This window comes from Abramis brama (assembly GCF_963993115.1).
Source record: "Abramis brama genome assembly, chromosome: 12".
Lineage (NCBI taxonomy): Eukaryota > Metazoa > Chordata > Actinopteri > Cypriniformes > Leuciscidae > Abramis > Abramis brama.
In genome coordinates this window covers 8165870-8178414 of record NC_139974.1, presented here as the reverse complement: position 1 = coordinate 8178414, position 12545 = coordinate 8165870, and the positions used below count along the sequence as shown (strand labels likewise).

Sequence of the window (12545 nt, the reverse complement as noted above, 5' to 3'; positions counted from 1 at the left end):
AAAGATCAATAAACCTTTAGTCGAGTGTTTGAAGTAGGTTTCCTGGCAGAGAACCTGTTTTTCACAGGGTTTTAGGGGCAGGCGCAGTGGTGCATGCGCACATTTAGCCAGCGGCCCGTCCTCTGTTTCAGTCAGAGGTCAGGATCAGGGCTGAGTCATGGCCTCGTCATCTGTAATACCACTAGGTTTAGTCATTGCATAATTAGCCTTGTGTTTGGTAAGGCCTAAACACACAGCTTTTAAAAGGTGTCGCAAAGCCTGTGCCAATTATGGAGATGGGACCGGTTTCATAAGAATAATTTTAAACATTTGCATAATTCTGTTAAATCATGTTAGAGACCTCTCCCCCCTAGCCTAGATTATTTTTTTATTTTTATTTTTTTCCATGTCCTAATGAGGGGTTGACATTTGTTCAAGTCAAATATATACATAGATAAACACAGAAAAACAAATAGTGGCCAAAAGTGAGGAGATATTTGTTTGTAATGGCTCAATCCATCCATCCATCCATCTTGTCACTGTGAGTTGACAGTGTAGTTTAGGTATTCGCGTGAGATCATATTTTCCATCATGTTCAATATTATATGTTTTCTCGGCTGCTTCTGTAAAAGCTAATATTTATATCTGTCCGTGAATTTTTTTTTTTTTTTTTTTTTCGTGGGATGTTTCTCCCAGTGTCTTCGATTCTTAGACTGAAGTAAAAGAATTAAATCTGGTGGTCTCTTTCTGTCTCCCATTCTCTCTCTTTGTTCAACTTCATCACATTGAAACAAGCTTGAAGTGTAACTTCAGAGAATGAATCATTTTGAAGCATATGGGCTGACAGTCCCTCAAGAGTTACTGCTCCTAATTCACTCATCAGAAGAATGAAAGTGTTTGAAATATCAACAGAATACGTTACTTTTTGCATAAGCAATGTAATATAAAAAATATAAAAAATAAAATAAAGAGAATGCCTTCAAAACGTTCTGTCTTTGATCATTTGTATTCCCTGAGGGTTGTTCCATAAAACAAGATTAGAATACAAGCCAGGCTTATTTTGGTAAGTCAGACTTATTGTCGGTGATTTCTGTTTCATAAAGCAAACTTAAAATAGTTCAAACTCAGTTACCCTGGCAACTTATGCTGGGAAACTAGCCTGGTCCAGGGCAGGCTAACTGTCAGGCTAAGCCTCAGCTGTTACACAGATCCTCTAACACTGACCGACATTACCACTGACACTCTCTCACCATTATTGGACTTTATTAACCACTATTAGTCCAAAAATAAATACACAGTATACAGAAAATCAACTTAAATAAGGCTACAATGATAAATTAGACTATATAGACATACATATATACTGTATATATATATATAGATATATAGATAGATAGGCCTAAATACAATATATATACTACAGGTTTTCTTTTTTTACTGGCTGAATGTTTTGTGCCCAAGATTTAATTAGATTGTTTTAAAGATTTATGAATACATTTCTCTCTGGTTTTGTTTGGCAGCTGTAGTACATGTTTATGATTAGAAGAACATTAGAACACAATCTAAAAAAAAGCTTTGTAAAGCAGAAGTTAAAATCACAAAATTAAAAATAAATAATTACAAAAGCACAGTATAAATTTTAACTGGTAAGATGAATCTGAGCTTAGTAATTGACAGTACAAAATACACTTGTAGGTTTAAAATTCTAAATAAGGCACATCTAATGTCCAAATAACAAATATTTTAGCATATATATATAAAATGTACTTTATTATGTCTTTCAATTCAAGCACATTTAACACAATTATACAAATTGACAGTTCCTTTAAAGACATCATATTTTCCCCAATAAATATTCCTTATTTTTCTTTCTACTTTTTTTCTTTTGTGATAATACCCACCAACACACATGATTAGAACAATAACCAAAAAGTACATAGTTAGACACTTTTACATATGATTTAAGGGGGAAAAGACAAAAAACAATAAATAAATAACATTCACATATTTATATCAAACTCTTATAATGACACATAATTCCTAATAGTTATTCAAGTAATATTATTTGAATATCAAATATTCAATATTAAATAAGCAAATAAATAAAATAACAAATAACTAGCCTAGAAATAAAAGGGAGGGAGGGTTATATAAAAATGTAGTTAATGTAGGCTAATATATATTCCTTTATTTTATGGAATATTCTTTGATTTTAGAGTTGCACATATCTTTTCAAAATGTATACATTTGCTCTTAATTTCATGTTATCCTCTCCATAATGTACTTTAGAAACTAAATCTACTCATTTACAACTGGGGATTCTTGCTTTCTCCAAAAAATTATTGCATTAAAAGCTGTAATTCTCAGCATTCTAAATAAGTATACATCATCTTTATTAAGTAGCATAGGTCCTATACCCAAAAATTTATAAAAATTACTTAAATGTCCTAATTGATCTATGGTCTAATCCTGGCTTAGTCTAAGCCCTGTCTGTGAAACCGGGCCTTAGTTTCTTAAAAAAAAATCTTCCCTGAATTAGGCTACTTCTGTTCACTGAAGTACTTCTGTTCGCTAGAAGTTCACTGCAACTTATCCAACATCCTAAAGATAAATTATTATAATTAGAAGATAGTTCTAGTGTTATAAAATATCGCATATTAATTTTCCAAGCAAAATGTATATTTTAGTCAGAATTATTGCGCTCCTATTTGGCGCGCATGCGCGCAGCAGCGCTCGTTCAATATGAAGATTAGCAGCAAAATGGATACATTTGCATGACTTTCTAACATTTACAGATGGAGAATATAACTGTAAAATGTAAGTTTTGCACTGAGGAAAAAAAAAACATGTCACAAACGCATAAAACAGCACAAAATATACGCTGTTTGATGGTGGATCGATTTGATCCACGATCGACCTCTAGGGCTGCTTCAGAAACGCGTGCACACGCAATTATCTAGACTAGATAAACCTGGATCAAATTAGTGAGATTGCGTGAACTTCAATTACCTTTTATGGAACCACTTTAGCCCCAACTTATTTGTTAGGCTCATTCAAGTCCGGTTTTGGAGTTTAATCCCCGCTTTTCTAAGCGTCTTTTATGGAACAACCCTCTGATCTTCCATAAATATGAAATAATAATAATAATAAATAATAATAATAAACATGTGATGTTTAAAACTTTTGACATGATTTAGTATACAATCATAAAAACCATAATAATGTTTATAAAAAATAATGAAATATTTTGAACCGTCTCACCAAGTCTTATAAAATTCCTTTTCCTTCCCCATGCCTAAACATATATAGACAACTGAGTTACTGGTTGATTTCTCCAAAAGTGTTAACACACAATCCACAGTTAAGGTGAACCAGGAAAATGACGGGAGCGAGTGCTAGGTAATCTGGCTGTCTCTCTCCTATTATTTGAAATTTGGTACATCAGATTTAGAGACATGGTCATTTACATTTAATTTCCCCCACTTCTACTCCATTCCGTGTTCGTCTTCCTTGTCTTAAAGAAGAGAGGTGAAAGGTAGAAACAGGATGAGAGGTCAAAGTTTGTTTCACAGTTTGCAGGGATTTAAACCATCCTAACCATAAATTTATCAGGAAATGACAAGTACTTTCTACACGTCCCAATATTTTCATCTAAAGCTCTTGGTGATGACCCAGGTCATTTGTAAAGAGATTAAATTTAAAAGGAGATTAATGCCTCACGTTAAGCCACGTTGCATGATTCAAATAGACCTCAGAGAAACTAATAAGGGATTCAAAGCAGAGAATAAGACATATACTTTGGGATCTTGTAAAACCGGGTTTATCTCAAAGAGAAATAAAATAAATGTGTGGCTATTCTCTATTTCTGTTTATTCATTTGTATCAATCTTTGTTATTTTTTTGGAAATTAATTCAAATAATTAACTGCATATGCTTTCATAGAAATGCAACAAGGATAGATGTCTAGTCATAATAACTGAACAAGCAATATAAATATCATACAGAACATATGGTTAATTTGCGTCGACATAAGTTGCCGTTACGTTACGTCTCATCCTTCTTGTCCTCGTGGTAACGCAGGCCGCAACAACACTATAGTTCAGCTTCATAAACGCGCCAGATTTAAGATTTCCACAGAAATGTTAATTGCATTTCATTTATTCCTCACACAGAGCTATAATATGACTTGGAATATAGCGCATAGTAATTATTACCTGTATGACGCTGTTATGGTACTTTTTGGGGCTTTTTGTCCGTCAGCGCCTGCTCCCACCTGCGTCGTGTGGAAACAATGAAACATTTCCAGCTCCACGGATAAAGTCACACGACACGAGTAAGTACACTTAAAACCTTTTTGGGTCAACTAACCCTTTAGTATATCCTTGAATAGAAGAATACGTCCAAGTTTTAGCTACTTTTTAAGCATTTACATTTCATGACCTGACATTGACACCACCATAGCTGTTTTGATATGCAGTCAACCTGACAAGAAGATGACAAGTGTCATACTGTGAAAAGGTTATCTTCTCAGAGAAAATATATAATATGACGAAAGTTAAGTACAGAATGATGGATAATACAGCAGAAAAGAGCGAGTCAGCTTGTCTCAGAAGGAATAAAGGAAAGGTTTTACTCTCATGATGTTGATTTCTTTTTAATACTAAGCTGATGTTTTCCATCCTCTATCCTTGACTCTAACATTCAACAAGTCTTTCCTCGGTGTTAGACCATTAAGACCTCAGTTAGTATAGTTTCTTAAACCGTTTCACTTATGAGGACCTGTGGCTGGTTTATATTGATTTGTGTATATAGGTAGGAGTATTTGGAGTGTCTACTTGTAATAGATTGTGGACATTGAGATGAAAAAACACTCAGGACTTCAGTCTGTAATTTGAGTAATTGTCTGCTGGGGATACAGTAAAGTGTAAAGTGACATATCAGTTTTCTTCAAAGGCAAGATCTGCCAGTTTGTGTGCCATGTGTTAGTCATGCCATCTTGCATTGAATGCATTCTGAAGGTTATGGAATGTTCCTCTCTCAAGAATGTTAATTGCTTGGCAGATATGCCAATTTCTCAAAAGAATGGCATTAATGACTAACTTGTTATGACTGAAAAATGTGAAATGACCGAAAATCTGTGGCGTCAACCCTTGATGTGAATGTAGCATTGACGAATATGTAGCCATATGCAGGTATTTGCAACGCATCATGATGCATTGTGATATTGAATTGAATCGTTGACATGATAATTGTAATTAATTTGAATCGTCAGACCAGTGATGATTCACACACCTAGTTGTATTAATTTTCCCTTGTTTTAGTTCAATCAAAACAGGGGAACGAATTAATACAACTTAACCATGATTTACTAAAACAAGGGAACAAATTATTATATCGTGCACACAATTTAAGTAAAACATATATATTGTCTGCAAGTCATGTGCAGGGCTCCGTATTAGGATATTACATTCTGGCAAAAGTTTTATGATATTCTTGTGTCTAGACATGTCTTGAGTTTTATTGTCCATTAAAACTACCAAAGTAAGTGGATAGTAGGGGGCAGGGTAAGATTTTTATTTTTTTATAGAAAAGTGACTTATTAAACCCACAGTTTGATTCGACCAGTTCACTTTGCCAGAAGCTGTGAGCTGTTATGGCACTGGCACACACAAAAAAAAAAAAATGAGAGTGGCATTTATTCTCAAAAAAAATAGCTGGCAAGGCCTCAGAGGCTGCAGCTCTAACTGCCCTCCCCTTCAGCTACTGTTCCCCCTCATCAGCATCAGAGACTGGCAGCTCGCTTCAATGCTGAGGGGGAGATGCCGTGTCTGGGGAGACCGGCCTGCATGGCACGGCCTAATTGGGGCCCGAGGATGAGGGGCCCTGCTGCAGCTGCCCTGTCAGAGGAACGAGGGTCCCGCTACAGCCACCACACGCAGTTACAGGTCAATGAAGAGGAGAACCACAGCGAGACATGGCTAGAAGAGAGTTGAAGAGGCTGCAACATCTGAAGGCTGTACACGTTTTTTTAATTTCATAACAAAATTTCATATTTGAAGATTGAGCATAAGCGCTTTCAATTCTGTAAAAGCATAAGAGAGACAGACAGAAATAAAAAGAAACTATAAAAAAAACAATGAAAAGATAACAGAAAAACTATCAGCCATTTTCCTTATCTCTGTGCCCGTAGGTCACAAAATAGCCAGTCAAACGGGAGGGTTTATAAATTAGAAATATGTAAATTGAAAGGCTTGATTTGTATTCTGGCTTGATTTGTGTTCCTCTGAGACTTTTCCCTCATATATGATCATTATATTGTTTTAAAAGGATTATGTCTAACAAAAACCATTCTCAATTGAGACAGTCAGTAGTTATAATGAAAACGGCTCCTTCAAATGGAAGTCATTTGAATTCAAAAGCAAGAGGGAGTGATTTTTAAATGAAGGAACCCGAGTTAATGAAGAAATGTGGAGGCAGCGTTCGGCTGCTGAATTAGGAAGAAAGAAAAACAAGATGGGATTTGCAGGACTTGAGAAAACAAGGTTGATTTTCAAATACAGCAATTTTGTGCCGTGCACAGAAATCAAATTATAAGGCTGCTTTGATTTTCATATTTGCAGCGTGGTGTTTCTTGTCTGCCGTTTGGTCTATTTGGTCATGCATTAAGGTAATTGTAAGGATCGTCTGAGTTTATTTTAGCTGCAGATTTGTTCTCATTTGTTTTTCCTAGGCACTAAGATCTGTGAGGAACAGCGAGGCTTTTTTCCACGCTGTGGGTTTTGGTACCGTATCAATCCTGATTCCTGCCTCAGCATTTCAGCGTGTTGAGACCGCTGCTTACACGGCCTTTGCTGTCCATGATAGAGAGTCAACAGTGACATACAGGTACGTTTGACATTACCCTTGACCAAGGACTTGAAAACCCCAGGAAAACATGTACACACGCACACGCACACATACTGTACACCAAAGTGCTCCCTCAAACCTATGTGCTGATTTCCCTCTGCTCTCATTTCTGTCTTCTCTCTCCTATTTCTGGTTTTAAATATCACTGACCAACATTTATGCAGACAGGAAGAAGGGATGCAGCCTTGTTTAACAACAACGTGTAAAACAATTGTTTTGGCATCATGAAATGGAAGTAGTGACTTTTTTCTTCTGTATTCTGTACATCCAAGTGTAATGGATTATTGAAAAAGTAAAAAAGGTTGGATGTGGACTCAATCTGTGCTTGGGTTGTTGATTGGATGTTGAGATGTGGCCATTAACAGATGAACGTGAGCTTGCAGATTAAATGTTTGAAGAGCGAAAGTCCAGTTTCAACGTAATGTGTAGTTGTGACATTGGTCATTTGTTTTTTGCCTGGCTACCAGTTTCTCTGTAGCTGGCTAAGTGTGCTATTTGAGCTACGTAAACACAAATTATTAATAAAATGAAAAGAAATATCTGATCATCCTCCATAACAGTCATTACATCGGATATTGTCTGTAACTCTTGTCTTACCAAGGCAATGACTGACGGCTGTATTCACTTCCAAAGAGCTCTATTATCAGCCCTGCAGTGGAAAATGAAACTATATCCATTTCGGCTGGGCCAGATCGTCACAAAATGGAACAGTTAAAGGGTAACTCTCGCCAAATTGCAACCAAGGCTATTTTTGTTCATCTGCCCGAGTCAAACATTTGTGTAAAAGCATAATTAGAATGGAAACGGCACTTTATAAGATTGACCGTATTTTCGTTTTCGGTCAAAATGCCTTTTGAATGGGAGTGCTAGGGGCACTGCAGTGATAGCATCAAAATCGCTATTTTTAAAACACTAAGGAGGCTCGACACAACATGAAACTGTGCTTGAAGTATCACCAGGGGCTCTACACATGAACTCGAGCATTGACAACATTGTTTGTGTACACAAAGTTTACTAAAAAGAAAGGTTTTGTACGACTCACTTTATCAGTTAGTGTTTCCGGTGGCTGGAATTTTGTCAGTCAAAAGTAGTCGATCTCCGAATGCAACGTAACATGAGGATTTATTGGATTTATACGTAACACCATTTTAATGGTGAGAAGTTGTTTTTTACTAGGGGTGCAATGGATTGCATTCGCAGTTGATCTGTGATCCATACTGAGCAGGCCCTATGTTTCAGTTACGAACCGCTTCGAGACACGAAGGTTGAGATCCAAATGCAGCTTTAATTAAGGGGCAATCCAGACACGTAATCCAATATACAGGCAATAGGTCAAAACACAGGTAGGCCGTCCAAACAAACTAATAAACAAACAAACAAAACAGGCAGGGGTCAGAGGCAAAAGAGTAATCCACGGAACAGGCAAGAAATCCAAAAACCAAGAGACATGAAACCAGGGAAAACGCTCGGAAATGCAGTGCAACAACATACAAAACTTTGCAGTGAGTGAATGAGTGAACATGGTATAAATAGGCTGAGACTAATGCTGCGTTCCAGTCCACTTTTAGACAGAACTTTTAACTTGCTGGCCCAGAAAATGTATTAAAGACATCGTTAATATAGTCCAAGTGACTACAGTGGCTCAATCTTAAGTTTATAAAGCGACGAGAATACTTTTTGTGCGAAAAAACAACAACAAAAATAACAACTTTATTCCACTTTTCATTTCCTTCTCTCTGGGCCTCGAGTTTTTTCACGTAGTATAACTGCGCAGCGCTTCTGTGTTATACGTCACATGTAGGCTCACTATTGACCGACGCTGGTCATGTGTGTGATGCGTGTGGCGTGCAACACAGACGCGCTGCGCTAAAACACTACGTGAAATAACTCGAGGCCCAGAGAGAAGGAAATGAATAGTGGAATAAGTGGTTGTTTTTTATTATTATTTTTTTTGCGCACAAAATGTATTCTCGTCGCTTTATAAACTTAAGGTTGAGCCACTGTAGTCACTTGGACTATATTAACGATGTCTTTAATACATTTTCTGGGCCAGCAAGTTATAATGTCTTAGAAGCCTATGGAGGAGTGATCCAGCTCTCAGATTTAATCAAAAATTTGTGTTTAATTTGTGTTCCGAAGATGAACGAAGGTCTTACGGGGTTGGAACAACATGAGGGTGAGTAATTACTGACAGAATTTTCATTTTTGGGTGAACTAACCCTTTAAGAATGTGTCTGAAGAACTAGTCTGACCAACTAGCAATTAGTTAGGGCTAATCAGTATTATCTTTTTGGATTTAAATTAGACCAATCTACCTTTTTATAGAACTGACTTGAAAAAATATGACCCGTCTTGAAGAAAAAAACTTAGATGACTAATTTGTAAGACTAGTCTAAGCCCAGTTTATGTAACTGGCCACAGAATACTATATAATTATTCAAAATGTTTACCCTTGGTGTGCTTATCTCACCAACTGCTTCTTGCATAATGACAGTAATGGCCGTCTGACTATAAAGATCCTCCTTATTCTAATGAATATGTTTTAGTAATGTAATCATTTGCAGTTCTTCCAAGTAATAGATCACAGCACTATTTGAGTGGCTTTTAGCAAGATGGTATTTTAGCATAAAACTCAATTGACATTTGTTTACTGGTGTGTATTGGATACATGACTAAGTGTAATTGTTGGTGGGATAGCTTGTAAATAATAAAATGTACATGTCACATGTAACTTGGACGCTGTAATGTGATGCATTACAAAATGTCTGTTTATACTGAAGGCGAAGTTAAATGTAGCCTGATACCATCAGCTATAAACGAGAGATCACACTAATTACCAACAACAACAAAGCCTCATTATTATTCCCTGCATGTGCTGTTTTGCAAAGCGATGAACCGCCGTGCCTGACATCTCCATCATTACGTTTGACTGAATCTCATTTCATCACCTTTGGTGCTCATGTGGTCGAGAAATTGTGCTAGCATGTAAAAAGTCTTGCCGTCAGCAGTCCCTGCTCTTTTGAGAGCCTCTCTTTAGCTCTGAAGGGTGTCTGGGATAATGGTGTACGCCAAGACTGGCTCCGAGCAAACGCAGTGTGTGCTGCGCGCAGAGACAAACGGCCACGTCGGCATCTCAAAATGAGTTCACACCCTCAATTTCATACCTGCTATTCATTTCTTCATGAGAAGCGTTCTGATACGCAGCTCAGTTTGTAAGTATTGTTGTGTTGTCTTGTCGCTGTGGCCAGAATGTGGGAGTTTTATGAGAATGTTATCTTTGCTAATATTTCTATGCAAAGCACAGTGCAGATGGCTCTAAATGGGCAAAAGTGCTAATTTCGCCAACTTCAAAATGGCATCAGATTTAGTTTACCTGAGCTAGACTATTTGGCACGTTATCATGTCGTACTGTTATTGTTGGCACTGATAGGGAAAACAATCGTGAGGTGCTTACAGCATTGGGAGTTTGATTTATCAGAAGAGTGAATATACAGAGATGGGCTATTTTCTCCCAGGATGATGGCCAGTTTCTGTAGTCTCAAACGGATTCACTCTGCTTCCATGAAGTTGTTTTGTAACTTTAGGTGGTGCCATTATCTGTGCATGGTGTTTTCTGTGTCTGTTCCTGTATCCTAATTAGTATCCTTACCGGAATAGAGGAAACCACTGTCGTAACAAATTTTCAACTTTAACTTTTGTTTTTAGCCCCTTAAAGCAATAATAATATTTATTATTTACAGTTTGAGGATAAGTTGTAAATTCCAAAGCTCCCAAAAGCAAAAAAACCAAACAAACAAACAAAAAACAAACAAGAAATAATACGTTGCATAAAGAAAATGTAATGTAGTAATAGTATTGTGTTGTTATATTATATTATATTATATTATATTATATTATATTATATTATATTATATTATATTATATTATATTATATTATACAGTGTTTCCCACAGGATATTTGTGAAACTGTGGTTGGTGGGCCTCTAGGGGGGTCCGGGATCAATGTTGATATTGTGGCTGGCCACCACAAAAAAAATCAATTTATGGGAAACAATGTTATATTATATTGTATTGTATTATATTATATTATATTATATTATTGTTTTATATTATACTATATTATATTACATTATTCCATTTATATTTGTAATCTTTTATTGTATTATATTTTTGAAATTTATCTACATTTATTTTTATTTTAAATGACAGTAATGCTACAATTATTTATGCTTTAAAATAGCAATTTAATGCTTTATAATTTAAATCAGTTTTTTATTTACAATAATAAGATGGGACTAGCCAACATTTGAAGTGGATCAAAAAAGTGAATCAAAGTTGTCCTAAGACAAGAACGGGTATTGTTCAAAATTCATGTATAACTTTGATGAAAGGTTTTGATCCACTTCAAATGTTGGCTACTGTAGATTGTGCATTACAGTAATGAGAATTTTCCTGAAAATATTGTCACATTTTCACAAGGGCCCAATGGTGTTCATTTTCTTTGCACAGAGAATATATTTCTTTCTTTCTTTCTTTCTTTCTTTCTTTCTTTCTTTCTTTCTTTCTTTCTTTCTTTCTTTCTTTCTTTCTTTCTTATCATTCATTTATTTATTTATTTATTTATTTATTCATTCATTCATTCATTCATTCATTCATTCATTCATTCATTCATTCATTCATTCATTCATTCATTCATTCATTCATTCATTCATTCATTTATTTATTTATTTATTTATTTATTTATTTAGGGGATGGGATGGGAGATTCCCCAAATATAGTTTTTTGTTGTTGTTTTTTTAAAGTTTGAGACACACAGCACAGAAAAACCTCAGAGAGTAACAGAAGCACAAAACTCTCCCCGGTCTCCAGTATACCATCACTCTTGTTGTGTTTCTTGCCTGAAGGCGTGCATGAGATGGAGAGCGAGAGAGAGAGAGAGATGCCTTCCAGCAGAGCATAAAAATGACTCCCTTCCCTCCAGGGCCATTCTCTCTGGGAGCCAACCCTCAGATCGTCTTTAAAGAGGTCAGAGGTCAGTGTCAGACTCACCCAGAGGCTTCATGTAATGTCTTCACATGATCTGACATCTTTTGCTGTCTGATATGTGTCCTGTCATAGCAGCCTGTACAGTATGAATGCTTACAGATGTATAAATTTGAGTAATGCCTGAAATAAGCCTTTTCAACTTGACAGTTGCATGAATTCCAGAGGCTATGATTAGAAAGTAGCAAAACAGTTTGACATCTAAGCATAACAAAATTGTATATTAAGTTATGCGAACAGTATCCATAACTATACACTGTCACAAGGAAATTTTTCTCTGTGGCTGTTGAAAGTCTCTGTTATCTTTGGACTTCATTTCGGTGCAAATCATAAAGCCTTGGCTATCTCTGGACCTTGTTTAGAAGGATTGCGTGGCTGTTTTTTTGTTGTCTGACTGGGTCACAAAGCCCAATGCATATTTATATTCTACCTGTATAATAATAATAATAATAATACATACCTATTGGGGAAGATTTGAGATACCATACAATATATAAGCTACATTGTGTAAAGGATCTCATACGGGGAAGGAAAAGAAGAGATTTATGATACACAACAATCTATTACGGGGCTGAACATAACGGCACAATCAAAGGAAGGAAATGGTCTGGAAATTC

General features: G+C 36.0%; 1 long non-coding RNA gene across 1 annotated transcript; it reads left to right on the top strand.

The window, feature by feature from the left end:
- Window positions 1-4081: 4081 nt before the first annotated feature.
- Window positions 4082-11878, top strand: LOC311093824. Its single transcript, XR_014608485.1, has 3 exons — window positions 4082-4312; window positions 6710-6864; window positions 11790-11878. It is a non-coding gene; the product is annotated as an uncharacterized lncRNA (long non-coding RNA).
- The last annotated feature ends 667 nt before the right edge of the window (window positions 11879-12545 follow it).